A 20,918-nucleotide genomic window follows, 5' to 3' on the forward strand; every position below is an offset into this window, starting at 1 on the left:
CGATCAATTTGGAAATTAAAAAAAAAGGAAGTTTAATAGAAAAGTAAACTGAATAAAAATGGAAGTCGAATAAAAATAAAAACGAAAGTTGCATAAAATTAAAAATGGAAGTTCAATCCAGAAACCACTAAACCTTAACGATCTATTTGAAAATTAAATTAAAAAGGAAGTTGAAAAGAAAAATGACTTGAATAAAAATGGAAGTCAAATGAAAATAAAAATGGAAGTTGCAGAAAATTAAAAATGAATGTTCATCCAAGAAACCACTCTACCTTAACGATCTATTTGGAAATCAAATAAAAAAGGCAGTTGAACAGAAAAATGACTTGAATAAAAATGGAAGTCGAATAAAAATAAAAATGAAAGTTGCAGAAAATTAAAAATGAAAGTTCGTTCAAGAAACCACTATACCTTAACGATCTATTTGGAAATTAAATAAAAAAGGAAGTTTAATAGAAAAGTAAATTGAATAAAAATGGAAGTTGAATAAAAATAAAAATGAAAGTTGCGTAAAATTAAAAATGGAAGTTCAATCCAGAAACCACTATACGTTAACGATCTATTTGGAAATTAAATAAAAAAGGAAGTTGAATAGAAAAGTTACTTCAATAAAAATGGATGTTACTTAAAAATAAAAATGGAAGTTGCAGAAAATTAAAAATGGAAATTCATTCAAGAAACCACTATACCTTGACGATCTATTTGGAAATTAAATAAAAAAGGAAGTTGAATAGAAAAGTAAATTGAATAAAAATGAAAATTGAATAAAAATAAAAATAAAAGTTGAAGAAAATTAAAAATGGAAGTTCATTCTAGAAACAACTATACCTTAACGATCTATTTTGGAATTAAATAAAAATGGAAGTTTAATAGAAAAGTAAATTGAATAAAAATGGAAGTTGAATAAAAATAAAAATGGAAGTTGCAGAAAATTAAAAATGGAAGTTCAATCCAGAAACCACAATACCTTAACGATCTATTTGGAAATTAAATAAAAAAGGAAGTTGAGTAGAAAAGAAACATGAATAAAAAAGGAAGTTAAATAAAAATAAAAATGGAAGTTGCAGAAAATTAAAAATGGAAGTTCATTCAAGAAATCACTATACCTTAACGATCTATTTGGAAATTAAATAAAAAAGGAAGTTGAATAGAAAAATAACTTGAATAAAAATGGAAATCGAATAAAAATAAAAATGGAAGTTGCATAATATTAAAAATGAAAGTTCATTAAAGAGACCACTATACCTTAAAGATCTATTTGGAAATTAAATAAAAAAGGAACTTTAATAGAAAAGTAAATTGACTAAAAATGGATGTTGAATAAAAATAAAAATGAAAGATGCATAAAATTAAAAATGTAAGTTCAATCCAGAAACCACTATACCTTAACGATCTATTTGGAAATTAAATAAAGAAGGAAGTTGAATAAAAACGAAGCTCGAATAAAAAAAGGAGTTGAATAGAAATAAAAATGGAAGTTGCAGAAAATGAAAATTGGAAGTTCATTCAAGAAACCACTATACCTTAACGATCTATTTGGAAATTAAATAAAAACGGAAGTTTAATAGAAAAGTAAATTGAATAAAAATGGAAGTTCAATCCAGAAACCACTAAACCTTAACGATCTATTTGAAAATTAAATTAAAAAGGAAGTTGAAAAGAAAAATGACTTGAATAAAAATGGAAGTCAAATGAAAATAAAAATGGAAGTTGCAGAAAATTAAAAATGAATGTTCATCCAAGAAACCACTCTACCTTAACGATCTATTTGGAAATCAAATAAAAAAGGCAGTTGAACAGAAAAATGACTTGAATAAAAATGGAAGTCGAATAAAAATAAAAATGAAAGTTGCAGAAAATTAAAAATGAAAGTTCGTTCAAGAAACCACTATACCTTAACGATCTATTTGGAAATTAAATAAAAAAGGAAGTTTAATAGAAAAGTAAATTGAATAAAAATGGAAGTTGAATAAAAATAAAAATGAAAGTTGCGTAAAATTAAAAATGGAAGTTCAATCCAGAAACCACTATACGTTAACGATCTATTTGGAAATTAAATAAAAAAGGAAGTTGAATAGAAAAGTTACTTCAATAAAAATGGATGTTACTTAAAAATAAAAATGGAAGTTGCAGAAAATTAAAAATGGAAATTCATTCAAGAAACCACTATACCTTGACGATCTATTTGGAAATTAAATAAAAAAGGAAGTTGAATAGAAAAGTAAATTGAATAAAAATGAAAATTGAATAAAAATAAAAATAAAAGTTGAAGAAAATTAAAAATGGAAGTTCATTCTAGAAACAACTATACCTTAACGATCTATTTTGGAATTAAATAAAAATGGAAGTTTAATAGAAAAGTAAATTGAATAAAAATGGAAGTTGAATAAAAATAAAAATGGAAGTTGCAGAAAATTAAAAATGGAAGTTCAATCCAGAAACCACAATACCTTAACGATCTATTTGGAAATTAAATAAAAAAGGAAGTTGAGTAGAAAAGAAACATGAATAAAAAAGGAAGTTAAATAAAAATAAAAATGGAAGTTGCAGAAAATTAAAAATGGAAGTTCATTCAAGAAATCACTATACCTTAACGATCTATTTGGAAATTAAATAAAAAAGGAAGTTGAATAGAAAAATAACTTGAATAAAAATGGAAATCGAATAAAAATAAAAATGGAAGTTGCATAATATTAAAAATGAAAGTTCATTAAAGAGACCACTATACCTTAAAGATCTATTTGGAAATTAAATAAAAAAGGAACTTTAATAGAAAAGTAAATTGACTAAAAATGGATGTTGAATAAAAATAAAAATGAAAGATGCATAAAATTAAAAATGTAAGTTCAATCCAGAAACCACTATACCTTAACGATCTATTTGGAAATTAAATAAAGAAGGAAGTTGAATAAAAACGAAGCTCGAATAAAAAAAGGAGTTGAATAGAAATAAAAATGGAAGTTGCAGAAAATGAAAATTGGAAGTTCATTCAAGAAACCACTATACCTTAACGATCTATTTGGAAATTAAATAAAAACGGAAGTTTAATAGAAAAGTAAATTGAATAAAAATGGAAGTTGAATAAAAATAAAAATGAAACTTGCATAAAATTAACAATGGAAGTTCAATCCAGAAACCACTATACCTTAACGATCTATTTGGAAATTAATTAAAAATGGAAGTTGAGTAGAAAAGAAAAACTTGAATGAAAAAGGAAGTTCAGTAAAAATGAAAGTGGAAGTTGCAGAAAATTAAAAATGGAAGCTCATTCAAGAAACCCCTATACCTTAACGATCTATTTGGAAATTAAATAAAAAGGAAGTTGAATAGAAAAATTACTCGAATAAAATGGAAGTCGAATAATAATAAAAATGGAAATTGCAGAAAATTAAAAATGGAAGTTCATTCAAGAAACCACTATACCTTAACGATCTATTTAGAAAATAAATAAAAAAGAAAGTTTAATAGAAAAGTAAATTGAATAAAAATGAAAGCTGAATAAAAATAAAAATGAAAGTTGCATGAAATTAAGAATGGAAGTTCAATCCTGAAGCCACTATACCTTAACGATCTATTTGGAAATTAAATAAAAAAGAAAGTTGAGTAGAAAAGAAATTTGAATGAAAAAGGTAGTCAAATAAAAATAAAAATGGAAGTTGCAGAAAATTAAAAATAGAAGTTCCTTAAAGAAACCACTATACCTTAACGATCTATTTGGAAATTAAATAAAAAAGGAAGTTGAATAGAAAAATAACTTGAATAAAACTGGAAGCTGAATAAAAATAAAAATGGAAATTCCATAAAATTAAAAGTGGAAGTTTATTCCAGAAACCACTATATCTTAACGATCTATTTGGAAATTAAATAAAAAATGAAGTTGAGTAGAAAAGAAACTTGACTAAAAAAGGAAGTTAAATAAAAATAAAAATGGAAGGGTCAGAAAATTAAAAATGGAAGTTCATTCAAGAAATCACTATTCCGTAACGATCTATTTGGAAAATAAATAAAAAAGGAAGTTGAATAGAAAAATAACTTGAATAAAAATGGAAGTTGAATAAAAATAAAAAGGGAAGTTACATAAAATTAAAAATGAAAGTTCATTAAAGAAACGATTATACCTTAACGATCTATTTCGAAATTAAATAGAAAAGAAACTTTAATAGAAAAGTATATTGAATAAAAATGGAAGTTGAATAAAAATAAAAATTAAAGTTGCCTAGAATTAAAAATGTAAGTTCAATCCAGAAAGCACTATACCTTAACGATCTATTTGGAAATTAAATAAAAAAGGAAGTTGAATAAAAACGAAGCTTGAATAAAAAAAGAAGTGGAATAGAAATAAAAATGGAAGTTGCAGAAAATTAAAATTGGAAGTTCATTCAAGAAACCACTATACCTTAGCGATCTATTTGGAAATTAAATAAAAATGTAAGTTTAATAGAAAAGTAAATTGAATAAAAATGGAAGTTGAATAAAAATAAAAATGAAAGTTGCATAAAATTAAAAATGTAATTTCAATCCAGAAAACACTATACCTAACCGATCTATTTGGAAATTAAATAAAAAAGGAAGTTGAATAAAAATGAAGCTTGAATAAAAAAAGAAGTTGAATAGAAATAAAAATGGAAGTTGCAGAAAATTAAAATTGGAAGTTCATTCAAGAAACCACTATACCTTAACGATCTATTTGGAAATTAAATAAAAACGGAAGTTTAATAGAAAAGTAAATTGAATAAAAATGGAAGTTGAATAAAAATAAAAATGAAACTTGCATAAAATTAACAATGAAAGTTCAATCCAGAAACCACTATACCTTAACGATCTTGTAGACACCCCATTTTTGACCGTCCTCAAGACTTGGACGTCACCGTTTGAACACTCGGTGATCATCCATGTTTGTGTTCGTTTGGAGTTCCCGGAGGTCTCAGCTACGCGTCTTGCCTCAGGATCTCCGAACTCGACCGTTTAGTGTCTGGTTTTGCACCAAACACTTGCATTTTGCCTTGGAAAGGCAGGGTAGGGCTTGTAGACCATCCCCACCCACCACCGGCAGTGGCTAGAGGCCACCGGCTGGTTTTTGTCTCCACTGGCAATATAGTTTGCCGGTCGGCACTGTTTAGTGCCGGTCGGCACTCTTTTTGGCCAAAATGGCATTTTTGGCCGGCCGACTACTGTGCATCTGCTTTTGCAGATATTTTAAGACAGCTGTCTTGCTTTTTTCTCCCCTCCATACACGTGTATGGAGGGATCTCCCTCTTATGAAGCTTGTCTTGTAAGCTTTACATGACAAAAAAGCTTCTATAAAGAGAGGGGCTCTCTCTTGTTGCAAAGGTTGGAGAGGTTAGAGACTTGAGATATTTTAGAGGGCTTAGACAGCCATTGTTAGGGTTTGAGTTCTAGGGTTAGGGTTTGATACACTTCCTATCTCTCTTTTTACCCTTGTGTGTGTAAAATTGTGTTTTAGTCCATACTATTGCACACAAACACATAGTGTTTCACCTTCACTTAGCTACTGAGGTTCTAAGGGGTTTGTTTTGAAGTTTTGGAGCTGATTTCAAGCCAAGGAGGGCCATTGGAGCATCATTTGTAAAGGGGTCTTCAAGGGTGAGAATCTAGTCCCATTATTCCCCAATCTTGCGTTGTATTTTTACCTATCTTAAAATCGTTTTTGAGCTTGGTGTATAATACAAAAAAGTTCTGCTTTTTAGCCCTCTTGACTGTTTATTAAGAGTGTTTTGTGGTTTGGAGGTGTTTGATCCCTCTTAGGCCTTGAAAAGCCCCATTTTGTGCTATTTTGTGCAAGTTTCGAGACTTTGGTGTTTGGGCCTCTTCACCACTGAAATCTTGAGGGATTTCAGTGGTGAAGATGGTGCCTTGAAGTCTTCAAAAGGGGAGGGCCACCCCTCCCTTTGTTGTCCTTGAAATGGACCTTCTTTTGGCCTCTTGAGGGAGCCTATGTTTGAGTGTGTGTTGAGCATGTATAGACTGTTTTTCATGCTTATGTTTCCATAATATAACATGACTTTAAATTGGTTTTGGTACACCATGCATGCTTAGCATACCTACCATGTAATGCCATGTTTATGCCTTAATATGCCTTAGGTTGTTAGCCTTTGTTCAAGCATGTTTTAGGCTTAGTCTTGTGAAGGTTTTGTGCATATTTTGCCATGTTTTAGGTCTGTCCATAGTTGTTTGGGTCGGATTTGGCATGCTTAGTATAGCTCCTTTGCATTCGAGCTTGTATGCTTCGAGCATGTGAATGTGTAGTATGTGTTGCTCGCATCATTTCGGTGGTTTGGAACCACCCCACGTGTTATTTCAGTCCTTTTAGCATGCCTAAATGTTTGCATTTTGTGGTCCTTTTGTTGCTTCAAGAGTTGATGCTCCATGCTTCATATTTGTGCCATGAGGTATACCTCTAGGATTAGGTTACTTGGATGCCATCTAAGTGATTCTTGAGGCTTGTTTTTGCATGATTTGGGACTGTTTTGACTCAATTTGGTCATTTGCTTCATGAGTTATGTGATCATGCTTTAGGTCCTTGGGCCTCGTTGCATGTATAGCTTGCATAAGTAGGTTAATTTGGCATCATTTCCTACATGTTATTTAATGCTTATAATGCATGCTAATTAGTCCATGATTGCCCCTTTCAAGTGTGCTTGAGGGTTGTCTAATTTGCGCCTAAGTGTTGGCCCTTAATCATATGTATGTGTGCATGTGTTTTGGACCCTTGTTTTGGTCATTTTGGCCACTGTTTTGGGCCTTATTAGAGCTGCCCCAAATCATGTTTAGGACCACCTTTTTATCCATTAGCATTGCCTCATGTTTGCTTGTATGCTTGCATAAGTGCCTTGCCATGCCATGTTGCATCCTTAGATTGTATGTCTAGGTTGCATTGCATCTTGCATGCATGCCTTGTTTCTTGACTGGATGATAGGAATTGGGCCTTGACTTGCTTGATTGGTTTGCATTTCATTTGACATGAAAGTTGCATACTTGATTCTTTGGGCCATCATGCATGGAAATGCGTGATTGGTGGCCCGAGAATCGAGGCACATGCCCCTTTGAGTCATTACCATGATAAGGGACATGAATGGTGCATATATGCCTTGAATTGTGCTGCCATGCTTTGCCTTGCCCTCTGTTGCTGTGAGTTGCAGGTTCTGTAGGCTTTCTTTGCCGACCAGTAGTATATATTGCCGACCGGCAGTAAATCACTAGCCGACAGCTTCATTTTGTGCCGGTGGCCACATGCCACTGCCGGTGGCAATTCCATTCAGCTGGTGGTGTTCCCCCATGTCCAAGGGTGCAGTCCTGAGGTTTTGGCAGCCTCCAGAGGAGTAAAGGAAGGAAAACAGAGGCAGCCTATGCATGGCGGTACATTTCCGAGCAGGACTGCGCGTGAGTCGCATCTGGCTCTCCTCCCGAGGCGGTTTACTGCTTTTCTTAGATTAATTAATTGTTTAGTTGATTAGGCAATTTGTAATATTTAATTAGCTTGCGTAGTTAATTATTTGTAATATTTATTTGGTCCCTCCGAGTGAAGGCAAATATGTAATAAGTGTGTGTGAGTGGCGTGTATGTCTTCCAATCCCCACTTCTTTCTTCCCTTTCACTTACCTGCTTTGTTGGTTAGTAATAGGGCATGTTTAACTTAGAATACCTTATGCAATGCATGCGTGCATTCATGCATTTGTATTGCATGCATTAGGCTCGGTACATCACGCTAACTGCATTTGTACTTCAATTCAAAACTTGAATATGTGATAGTTGATCGCATTTCATATGCCATGCTTAGGTTAGCCGAGCCTATCTAATCGCATCCTGCATGTGTTGCATTAGACAATTTAACACGAGCTAGGACATGCATGTTTTGCTAACTAGTTTCTTGTTTTGGCACGGAGTACTATGTAAGTATTTGTGCTTTAGCATCTCGCATGCGTGTGAATGTTAACATGACAGTATGTTTGCCATGCGGCTAAATGCTTATGTGAGATAAACTGTTTGAATGCCTGTGGGTGAAGGTTGGATTGTTTGAGTTGGAAAAACTCATTGAAATCCGTGTTTTAGCCTACTTGCGAGTAGCAAATTCCAAAACGTTTTCAAAACAAACGGATATGCAATGCTTATTTCCAAATTAGGCAATCTAGTCTATACTTGTCTGCTGCGCGCATAACATAGTAATTCTAGGCTAATAACCGGAATAAGAACACATAACGTTTTCAAAAACGGGTATCATGGTTAGTAGAGGCCGGTCTTCGGACCGGGCGAAAGGGGGTGCTCATAGCTGACCTTCCCCGATCGTACCCAAGCTCCCGAGCCGAGACAACTCCGGTGATGACGGACATGTGGCCTTCGGCACCAAGTCAGTGTTTCCTAAATTCCCCCATTTTAAAATATTTAGGTGGCGACTCTGTATCTGGCAAAGCAGTCCATGTTTGGCACTACTTTTCACAAATCTGTTTCTCAAAACGATTTGCCAGATTTGGACTCTTTGGTTCAGATTTAGAACCGTGACACAAATCGAGAGTCCGAACTGTAGCGGGGCCCCTTCGCGGACTTGTTACAGATCTATTTGTAAATTAATTAAAAATGGAAGTTGAGTAGAAAATAAAAACTTGAATGAAAAAGGAAGTTAAATAAAAATGAAAGTGGAAGTTGCAGAAAATTAAAAATGGAAGTTCATTCAAGAAACCACTATACCTTAACGATCTATTTGGAAATGAAATAAAAAGGAAGTTGAATAGAAAAATAACTTGAATAAAATGGAAGTCGAATAATAATAAAAATGGAAATTGCAGAAAATTAAAAATGGAAGTTTATTCAAGAAACCACTATACCTTAACGATCTATTTGGAAAATAAATAAAAAAGGAAGTTTAATAGAAAAGTAAATTGAACAAAAATGGAAGCTGAATAAAAATAAAAATGGAAGTTGCATAAAATTAAAAATGGAAGTTCAATCCAGAAACCAGTATACCTTAACGATCTATTTGGAAATTAAATAAAAAAGGAAGTTGAGTAGAAAAGAAACTTGAATGAAAAATGTAGTTAAATAAAAATAAAAATCGAAGTTGCAGAAAATTAAAAATGGAAGTTCATTAAAGAAACCACTACACCTTAACGATCTATTTGGAAATTAAATAAAAAATGAAGTTGAATAGAAAAAGAACTTGAATAAAAATGGAAGTCGAATAAAAATTGTGGGGATATATTTTCTGAGTACCAACACGTGGCAAGGTGACGCCGACGTGTCAGCCGAGGTGTCACGTGTCTTGGTCGTTGTGCCGAGGTCATCTCGGCTAGGCTGAGGTTGCCTCCGAAGATATCGAAATCCGAGATAAGCGGATAAGGGACAAGAGTCCTAGATTGGGAGAAGACTTCAGTCTGGGTAAAGATAAGACTCTTAGAGAGTTTATCCTAATCCCACTGGGAGTCCCAGATTAGCAGTAATCCTAAGTTCATTAGGGCCAGGCTCCTATTGGGACTAGGATTGTGTTGGCTATAAAAGAGAGGCACCCCCATGGGTCTAAGACAAAGTTTTATACTCAAGCTTGTGAGTTTAGTACTTGATTTATCTTTGAGAAATATACTGACTTGATCGTCGGAGTGCCCCCGGGTGGTCGAAACCACCGCGGGATTCTTATATTTCTGTTGCAGGTCAGTCAGGTGCCATCTATTCTGCCAGTGCTCTCCAGTTGATTACTAGGTGGGCAGTGTGGTCGGAAAATCACCCACACAATTTGGCGCCGTCTGTGGGAAAGAAAGAAGAATAGATGGCCAATGACGGACAGAATGATCAGATTAGAGACTGCGCTCTTGCTGGGAGTGGAAGACCTATCGATCTCGACGTTGAAGGGAACAATAGCAACACAGACACTCGTGACCAGAGTCACGGAGTGAAAGAAGCTGGCCAGGAAGGTGATGCACCAAAGACAACGGATCGAAGCAACGAAGACGACATCCAGGTATGGAAGGATAGATACCTGCGGAGGAACGAAGACCCTTCCAGAAGGGATGCAAAGACAAGGGGCATGAGTGCTCCCAAGAAGATAGCATTCAAGTATAGAAGAACTCAACCTGAGTGAGCAAATCCCGAATCCCAGATCCCAGAAGACATGATCTCGGCCTAGATGAGTAGGTCCGAGAAAAGAAGAGCTCAACCTGAGTGAGCAAATCTCGGATCCCAGATCCCAGAAGACATGATCTCGGCCTAGATAAGTAGGACCGAGAAAATAAGAGCTCAACCTGAGTGAGTAGATCCAAGATTCCAGAAGATAAGATCTCGGGACCTGAGTCCGAGAAGAGAAGAGCACAATGAGCAGATCTCAGATCCCAAAAGATAAAAGGAAACACACAAGATCAAACTAAAGTTGGCCAGAAGTATGCTAAGGCCAAGGAAGACATGCCGGGAACAAAGGCGTCGGAACAAGAAAAGAGAAACGGCTCGCCGATGCGAGGCCGAAAATCAAACTCAGGTTGGAGCCAAGTAAGATCAATAGAGAAACCAAGGCTGACAACCTCGGCTTGAATTCAACCTCGGCGACAAGGTCGAAGCTACATGTATGATGAGAACACAAGTGGATTTTAAGTTCACACTGGGGGGGTAGAGAAGAAGAATGCGCTTACCACTTGTTGAAATTTGTGGACAATTTACAAGTTGGTTAAACGAAGATGATGTTTAACCGAAGTTAAGCCGAGATGATGCTTAACCGAAGTTAAGCCGAGATGATGCTTAACCGAAGTTAAGCCGGAGATGATGTTTAATCGAAGTTAAACCGAGATGATGCTTAACCAAAGTTAAGCCGAAGGTGATGTTTAACCGAAGTTAAACCGAGATGATGCTTAACCGAAGTTAAGCCGAAGATGATGTTTAACTGAAGTTAAACTGAGATGATTCCTGATCTTTACTTGTTGAAATTTGTAGCAATTTACAAGTTGGAGTTAAGCTGGTTCCTTAATTCACTTGTTGAAATTTGTAGTAATTTACAAGTTGGAGTTAAGCTGGTTCCTTATCTTCACTTGTTGAAATTTGTAGCAATTTACAAGTTGGAGTTAAGCTGATTCCTTATCTTCACTTGTTGAAATTTGTAGCAATTTACAAGTCGAAGTTAAGCTGAGATTATTCCTTAATTCACTTGTTGAAATTTGTAGCAATTTACAAGTTAGAGTTAAGCTGATTCCTTATCTTCACTTGTTGAAATTTGTAGCAATTTACAAGTCGAAGTTAAGCTGAGATTATTCCTTAATTCACTTGTTGAAATTTGTAGCAATTTACAAGTTGGAGTTAAGCTGGTTCCTTATCTTCACTTGTTGAAATTTGTAGCAATTTACAAGTTGAAGTTAAGCCGAGATGACTGTTTCTCTTCACTTGTTGAAATTTGTAGCAATTTACGAGTTGAAGCAAAGCCGAGGTTATTGCTAAACACTTGTAGCAATCTATAGGTTGGTTAAACCAAAGAAGATGCTTAACACTTGTTGAAATTTGTAGCAATTTACAAGATAACGTTAAGCCGACATATGATCATCTGTTGAAATTTGTAACAATTTACAGGTTGAGGAAAAAGCTAAGTATGTTGTTTAAACACTTGTTGAAATTCGTAGCAATTTACAAATAGATTATTGTTTAACACTTGTTATGTTAATCCTTGTTGATCCCTGTTACAGTATATGTTAATCCTTGTTGAAATTTGTAGCAATTTACAAGTAGGCTAGACCGAGATCACCGTTTAAACACTTGTTGAAACTTGAGAAAAAGTTTGCAAAGTTAACATTGGGTAGTATATGTTTCACACTTGTTAGAATTTATGAAAAGTTTGCAGGTCAGTGTCTTGCCGAAGTAAAAGATTTTAGCTATTATACCCGAGGTATGTAACCCCGAGAAGATTGCACAAAGGAGGCAAAGTATGAAAGGCATACAAAATATTCTAAGTATAGAATCATGCAAGAGCAGTTAGAAGAAGATCAAAACAGAATTCGTCGTGATTGACACGTCTTCACCTTACAACATCATCTTGGGAAGGCCATAGTTGCATGCAATGGGGGCAGTTCCCTCAACGTTGCATCAACTATTGCGGTTCCCCACAGAACATGGGATTGAAGAAGTCAGAGGAGATCAACTGCAGGCGGAGAATTGCTCCATGGCAACAATGAAATCCACCAGCAGCATTCGAGAACCAGAGAAGGAAGAGATTGAAAATGAGGACATAGAGGTACTAGATGATGTTGGCAAGGAGCCAGTCGAGAGGTGTGAAGAGGCACTGGAAATCCTCGTCCAGGAGGGGGACAAAAAACGCTTCTTTCTTCTCGGCTTAGGCTTAGCCGAAGAAGAAGAAATAGAACTTGAAGCTTGTTTGAGAGCAAACATTGAGGTGTTTGCTTGGACAGCTTATGAAATGTCTGGCATTGACCCCAAGGTCACATGCCGCAAATTGAACGTCGATAGGTCGGCCAAACCTGTAATCGAATGAGCAAGAGGGCCAACGTTGATACACGTCGAAGCAGCAGAGGAAGAAGTAGACAGACTTTTGGAGCTCAGGGCCATCCGAGAAGTCAATTACCCGACATGGCTATCAAATACGGTGGAAGAAGGAATGATAATTAAGGAACAAGGAATGTTAACACTTGTTGAAATTTTTGAGCAAATTACAAGATGAGTTAACCGAAGATTATGAAGTCTACCACTTGTTGAAATTTATAGCAATTTACAAGTTTGGTATAGCCGAGATAACACTGAAAGACGTTTCTGAGATATGATCAACCGAGATGACCAACTAGCTTGTTAAGAGCTGAGAAGGTTGGCAAGTACAAAAATGAAGACCTCTAGGGACTGAAAGCAAGAACGTCGGACTAATCTGCTTCGACAGACGACAATGGCTCAGCCTCGGCAGTCAGCTGGAGGAGCTTCTCTACCGCTACCTCGGCATCAATTTCAAGAAGGAAGCAAACTACTCGACTTTACCCTTGTTGTACAGTGATCCGGACATGTGTCCGTGGATGTTGGTAGTTGTTTATTATCTTGTTTGCATCCTTTTTACTTCGTAATTGAGTTATAGGATGTGTTGGGCAGGTTTGTTACAGGTTAGTTGTGTTTGGGAGCCTAGTGCTGCTGCCCAGATTTTTGGATCTTCGCTCGAGCGAGGAGTTGGTCGCTCGAGCGAGAGTTGAGTTCGTGTCTGGTGGATCGAGCCAGAGTGGCTTCGCTCGAGCGAGCGATTGCGTTTGGTTCTGGACCTGAGAGCTGCATTTCTTGGCTCGAGCGAGTTTTCTTCGCTCGAGCGGTCTGCTTTGTTCTTCGCTCGAGCGAGAAGTCTGTCGCTCGAGCGTGCTTCTGGTTGCAGACCTGAGGGTTTGAGTTGTTGGCTCGAGCGAGCATTCTTTCGCTCGAGCGCACTTCTGAGTTTTCGGCTCGAGCGAGAACTTATTGGCTCGAGCGAGAGTTTTCTGTGTCTGGTCGCTCGAGCGACAAAGTCTTCGCTCGAGCGAGCGTGTTTTATATCAGCGGACAGTAGCATTTTTGAACATTAGTTTTTCACTATCTTTTTCTTTCAAACCCTAGATCCGAGACCCTCTCTCTCTAAACTTACACTCTCTCTAAGATTTGATCTCCCTAGAGTGTGAATCTAGCCTAGGGTCTTTGTTAAAAAGATAGAGGGCGTTGAGAGCTTCGACTTAATCTGAAAAAGTTTGGATTTGGAGCACGTTGATCTTCGAGTCTTCATCTCCTTTTTGGCTCAAACTTCGAGGTAGGGATATCCTACTCCTCTCTATGGATTTTGCCTTTAAGTTTTGGTATTTTGAGATGTTGGGGTTGGTTTGGTAATTTTGTGAGAGTTTGGGGCTTTTGTGTTATTTTACAAAAGTTGGGGTTTTATTTATAATAAACCTAGATGCATGTTCGGCATAGAGAAATAAAATAAATGTTAAATCATTGATGAAAATGGGATCTAAGGGTTGAAATGTTAATTATGGAAAATGACCTAATTACATTGTTTGATTAATTGGGATAATTAATTGCAAGAAATGAGGAAATGAAATGGAATTGTTGAGATTGGGAATGTATGGGGTTAAAGGGTGTAGTTGAATTGTTTATCACACACCGAAATGAAATGTTGATTGAATATCCATTGTGCATTTATTTACTGTATAGAAATAACTGCTTTGGGCTATCGATGGAGGATAGTCGTGATTGTTGTAGACAATGCATGATGATTAGGCAAACGAAAACTAATCAATGGAATGTGTCATGGAATTTGACGATTGATAGAATACATTAACTACATGTATTGAGTGATTGTATATAGAACCAATGTGTTTGTATACGTTATGTGTAGAGGAGGAGATGGGGGATGTACTCCGCGGTTTAGGGGAAGATGGGGGATGTACCTCTAAACCGGATAGTGTTGGGAGAAGATAGGGGATGAACTCCGTAGATACAGCTCATATGCTTGTCTAGAGAAGTGAAGATAGAGCTCATATGCTTATCTTTGTGAAATGTGGATACAGCTTATATGCTTATCTGTGAATGTGGGATATTGTCGTTATACATATCTGTTGAGAATGTGGATACAGCTTATATGTTTATCTGTGAATGTGGGATATAGTTTTTATACATATCTGTTGAAATGATGATAGAGCTAATATGCTTATCTGTTGAAAAAGGGAAAATGAAAAGTAACTTGGACTCATAAGTCGTATGACATAAATATGTGATTTATGTGAATGTATCAGAGTTGGCCATCTATCAATTGCTAATCTTTTAGTCATTGTTCATGGTTGGTTTAGTGTATTTCTACTAGGCTGTGGCTCACCCTATATGGGAATATCATTTTCAGGTACAGGTAGCATGCCACCTCCAAGGACGTAGCTTGGAAGGCTAGGGGCGGACATACTTTTGTCGTTTTATTTTGATGTATTACATGTAAATTCAAGCCAAGGGCTTAATATGTAATTGAGTTAGTACTATTTTGTTGTAACCAAGTGTTAACTTGGAAAGCTGTAAGCCCGTAGGGCATTTTGCTTTTGTTGTTAACATGTAAAACATTTGTAAGAAACTACTCTGATGAATAGAAGGATGTTTATCTTTATTACCAGTTCATGTCTTTATTGATGGGTTTAATGTTATTATTTTGAGGGTGTTACAGCATCAATGGCAGGATATAGAAGACAGTTGGGAAAACTTCTCAGCAGCCTTCTCGGTCTCGAGCTCTGCCTCGATCTCCTAAAGAGTTCTATCAAGGCTCTTCTCGGCGATTGGCACCTCGGAGTTTGAAGGCAAAGATTGAAAGCAAGAATCTGGAAAAAGACACAGAAAATAGAAACATGAATGTAATTCGTAATCAAGAATGATGATAAAGCTATCAAGAAATCAAGACAAAAAGATTACACAAGTATGTCAAGCCAAGAACAGTGGTAGAAATCAACAGATGTGTGAACAGTGTGTATTCAAGAAGATGATTTGGAAATAACGGGTAAAACAAGCAATGGTGATTAACAATGAAGCAGAGCTTCTTGGAAAGTAACAAGAAATAAAACCAGGAGGAACAGTGGCTTACCAGAAAGAGGGAAGCTGGAATGAGAATTGCCGAAGTCTGAAGACAATGACAGAATGACGTAAGCTTCACCGGAGGAGAGAAACGAAGACAGTTGCTGAAGCTTGAAAGCTTGGAACAAATGACGGATTTAAGCAAAAGAGCTAGAAAGAGAAGAAACCAGAGGATTAAATGAAAAAAGAGAAAAATAGTCAAGAAGACGACAAAGTTCAAGAATAAAGTCAAATGCACAGGCACTAAGTAAGTATGTGAAGAACAAAAAAGTAATGACCCAGACACGATGCTAGCAACAGAAAGCGGATATGACAAGAACAAGTGCCAGGCATTCAAACAATTCAAGACTTAAAGACAGATGAAAATAGAAGGCAACAGATGGCAAAATAAACAGATTTAAAGTAAAAGAGTTATAAAAGATTGAGCTTAATAGCAAATAAAGAGTTTATGAACCTACAAAGTGAAATGAACACTGATATGAAAATCGCCGGAGTCAAATAGATGACTGGAAATCGGGAACTCACTAGAGAGTGTGAGTGGAGCAGTTGCAAAGCTCTTGGAGTTTATGAATTAATGGAACCAGAACCTCGGCTAGGAGGTGCGATTTCACGCAGCTTGGAAGGCATGAATCTTGACACTTGACAGAAGTGGACAGTAAGGTCCAGGGAACTTTGAGGTCGGCGAGTATGATCTCGGACAGAGGGGCATAGATGGACGAACAGTGTAGGTTCCATCACCTCAGAATGCCGAGGTAATAGAACCTAGGGGGCAATTATGGGGATATATTTTCGGAGTACCAACACGTGGCAAGGTGACGCCGACGTGTCAGCCGAGGTGCCACGTGTCTTGGTCGTTGTGCCGAGGTCATCTCGGCTAGGCTGAGGTTGCCTCCGAAGATATCAGAATCCGAGATAAGCGGATAAGGGACAAGAGTCCTAGAATGAAAAGGGAACTCAACTTGGATATGGACAAGAGTCCTAGATTGGGAGAAGACTTCAGTTTGGGTAAAGATAAGACTCTTAGAGAGTTTATCCTAATCCCACTGGGAGTCCCAGATTAGCAGTAATCCTAAGTCCATTAGGGCCAGGCCCCTTTTGGGACTAGGATTGTGTTGGCTATAAAAGAGAGGCACCCCCATGGGTCTAAGACACAGTTCTATACTCAAGCTTGTGAGTTTAGTACTTGATTTATCTTTGAGAAATATACTGACTTGATCGTCGGAGTGCCCCCGGGTGGTCGAAACCACCGCGGGATTCTTATATTTCTGTTGCAGGTCAGTCAGGTGCCATCTATTCTGCCAGTGCTCTCCAGCTGATTACTAGGCGGGAAGTGTGGTCGGAAAATCACCCACACAAAAATAAAAATGGAAGTTGCAGAAAATTAAAAATGGAAGTTCATTGCAGAAACCACTATACCTTAAAGATCAATTTGGAAATTAAGTAAAAAGGAAGTTTAATAGAAATGTAAATTGAATAAAAATGGAAGTCGAATAAAAATAAAAACAAAAGTTGCTTAAAATTAAAAATGGAAGTTCAATCCAGAAACCACTATACCTTAACGATCTATTTGGAAATTAAATAAAAAAGGAAGTTGAATAGAAAAATGACTTGAATAAAAATGGAAGTTGCAGTAAATTAAAAATAGAAGTTCATTCAAGAAACCACTATACCTTAAGGATCTATTTGGAAATTAAATAAAAAAGGAAGTTGAATAGAAAAATGACTTGAATAAAAATGGAAGTAGAATAAAAATAAAAATGGAAGTTGCAGAAAATTAAAAATGGAAGTTCATTCAAGAAACCACTATAACTTAATGATCTATTTGGAAATTAAACAAAAAAGGAAGTTTAATAGAAAAGTAAATTGAATAAAAATGGAAGTTGAATATAAGTAAAAATGAAAGTTGCAGAAAATTAAAAATGGAAGTTCAATCCAGAAACCACTATACGTTAACGATCTATTTGGAAATTAAATAAAAAAGGAAGTTGAATAGAAAAGTAACTTGAACAAAAATGGAAGTTACTCGAAAATAACAATGGAAGTTGCAGAAAATTAAAAATGGAAATTCATTCATGAAACAACTATACCTTAACGATCTATTTGGAAATTAAATAAAAAAGGAAGTTGAATAGAAAAGTAAATTGAGTAAAAATGGAAGTTGAATAAACATAAGAATGGAAGTTGCAGAAAATTAAAAATGGAAGTTCAATCCTGAAACCACTATACCTTAACGATCTATTTGGAAATTCAATAAAAAAGGAAGTTGAGTAGAAAAGAAACTTGAATAAAAAAGGAAGTTAAATAAAAATAAAAATAGAAGTTGCAGAAAATTAAAAATGGAAGTTCATTCAAGAAACCACTATACCTTAACGATCTATTCGGCAAATTCAATAAAATAGGATGTCAAATAGAAAAATAACTTGAATAAAAATAGAAGTTGAATAAAAATAAAAATGGAAGTTGCACAAAATTAAAAATGGAAGTTCATTAAAGAAACCACTATACCTTAACGATCTATTTGGAAATTAAATAAAAAAAGAAGTTTAATAGAAAAGTAAATTGAATAAAAATGGAAGTTGAATAAAAATAAAAATGAAAGTTGCGTAAAATTAAAAATGTAAGTTCAATCCAGAAACCACTATACCTAACCGATCTATTTGGAAATTAAATAAAAAAGGAAGTTTAATAGAAAAGAAGCTTTAATAAAAAAAGAAGTTGAATAGAAATAAAAATGGAAGTTGCAGAAAATTAAACTTGGAAGTTCATTCAAGAAACCACTATACCTTAACGATCGATTTGGAAATTAAATAAAAAAGGAAGTTTAATAGAAAAGTAAATTGAACAAAAATGGAAGTTGAATAAAAAGAAAAAGGGAAGTTGCAGAAAATTAAAAATGGAAGTTCAATCCTGAAACCACTATACCTTAACGATGTATTTGGAAATTAAATAAAAAAGGAAGTTAAGTAGAAAAGAAACTTGAATAAAAAAGGAAGTTAAATAAAAATAAAAATGGAAGTTGCAGAAAATTAAAAATGGAAGTTCATTCTAGAAACCACTATACCTTCACGATCTATTTGGAAATTAAACAAAAAAGGAAGTTGAATAGAAAAATAACTTGAATAAAAATGGAAGCTGAATAAAAATAAAAATGGAAATTCCATAAAATTAAAAATGGAAGTTCATTAAAGAAACCAGTATACCTTAATGATATATTTGGAAATTAAATAAAAAAGGAAGATGAATAGAAAAGAAACTTGAATAAAAAAAGAAGTTGCAGTAAATTAAAATTGGAAGTTCATTCAAGAAACCACTATACCTTAACGATCTATTTGGAAATTAAATAAAAAGGAAGTTGAATAGAAAAATGATTTGAATAAAAATGGAAGTCAAATAAAAATAAAAATAGAAGTTGCATAAAATTAAAAATTGAAGTTCATTCAAGAAACCACTCTACCATAACGATCTATTTGGAAATTAAATAAAAAAGGAAGTTGAATAGAAAAATGACTTGAATAAAAATGGAAGTAGAATAAAAATAAAAATGGAAGTTGCAGAAAATTAAAAATGAAAGTTTATTCAAGAAACCCCTATAACTTAATGATCTATTTGGAAATTAAATAAAAAAGGAAGTTTAATAGAAAAGTAAAGTGAATAAAAATGGAAGTTGAATATAAGTAAAAATGAAAGTTGCAGAAAATTAAAAATGGAAGTTCAATCTAGAAACCACTATACGTTAACGATCTATTTGGAAATTAAATAAAAAAGGAAGTTGAATAGAAAAGTAACTTGAATAAAAATGGAAGTTACTCGAAAATAACAATAGAAGTTGCAGAAAATTAAAAATGGAAATTCATTCATGAAACAACTATACCTTAACGATCTATTTGGAAATTAAATAAAAAAGGAAGTTGAATAGAAAAGTAAATTGAATAAAAGTGGAAGTTGAATAAAAATAAATATAAAAGTTACAGAAAATTGAAAATGGAAGTTCATTCAAGAAACCACTATACCTTAACGATCTATTTGGAAATTAAATAAAAAAGGAAGTTTAGTAGAAAAGTAAATTGAGTAAAAATGGAAGTTGAATAAAAATAAAAATGAAAGTTGCAGAAAATTAAAAATGGAAGTTCAATCCTGAAACCACTATACCTTAACGATCTATTTGGAAATTAAATAAAAAAGGAAGTTGAGTAGAAAAGAAACTTGAATAAAAAAGGAAGTTAAATAAAAATAAAAATGGAAGTTGCAAAAAATTAAAAATGGAAGTTCATTCAAGAAACAACTATACCTTAACGATCTATTCGGCAAATTCAATAAAAAAAGGATGTTGAATAGAAAAATAACTTGAATAAAAATAGACGTTGAATAAAAATAAAAATGGAAGTTGCACAAAATTAAAAATGGAAGTTCATTAAAGAAACCACTATACCTTAACGATCTATTTGGAAATTAAATAAAAAAATGAAGTTTAATAGAAAAGTAAATTGAATAAAAATGGAAGTTGAGTAAAAATAAAAATGAAAGTTGCATAAAATTAAAAATGTAAGTTCAATCCAGAAACCACTATACCTTACCGATCTATTTGGAAATTAAATAAAAAAAGGAAGTTGAATAAAAAAGAAGCTTTAATAAAAAAAAGAAGTTGAATAGAAATAAAAATGGAAGTTGCAGAAAATTAAAATTGGAAGTTCATTCAAGAAACCACTATACCTTAACGATCGAGTTGGAAATTAAATAAAAAAGGAAGTTTAATAGAAAAGTAAATTGAATAAAAATGGAAGTTGAATAAAAAGAAAAATGGAAGTTGCAGAAAATTGAAAATGGAAGTTCAATCCTGAAACCACTATACCTTAACGATCTATTTGGAAATTAAATAAAAAAGGAAGTTGAGTGGAAAAGAAACTTGAATAAAAAAGGAAGTTAAATAAAAATAAAAATGAAAGTTGCAGAAAATTAAAAATGGAAGTTCATTCTAGAAACCATTATACCTTCACGATCTGTTTGGAAATTAAATAAAAAAGGAAGTTGAATAGAAAAATAACTTGAATGAAAATGGAAGCTGAATAAAAATAAAAATGGAAATTCCATAAAATTAAAAATAGAAGTTCATTAAAGAAACCAGTATACCTTAACGATATATTTGGAAATTAAATAAAAAAGGAAGCTGAATAGAAAAGAAACTTGAATAAAAAAAGAAGTTGAATAGAAATAAAAATGTAAGTTGCAGTAAATTAAAATTGGAAGTTCATTCAAGAAACCACTATACCTTAACGATCTATTTGGAAATTAAATAAAAATGGAAGTTGAATAGAAAAATGATTTGAATAAAAATGGAAGTCAAATAAAAATAAAAATGGAAGTTGCATAAAATTAAA

Source organism: Camellia sinensis, unplaced genomic scaffold (genome assembly GCF_055761805.1).
Source record: "Camellia sinensis isolate YWXY unplaced genomic scaffold, ASM5576180v1 Unanchor2, whole genome shotgun sequence".
NCBI lineage: Eukaryota > Viridiplantae > Streptophyta > Magnoliopsida > Ericales > Theaceae > Camellia > Camellia sinensis.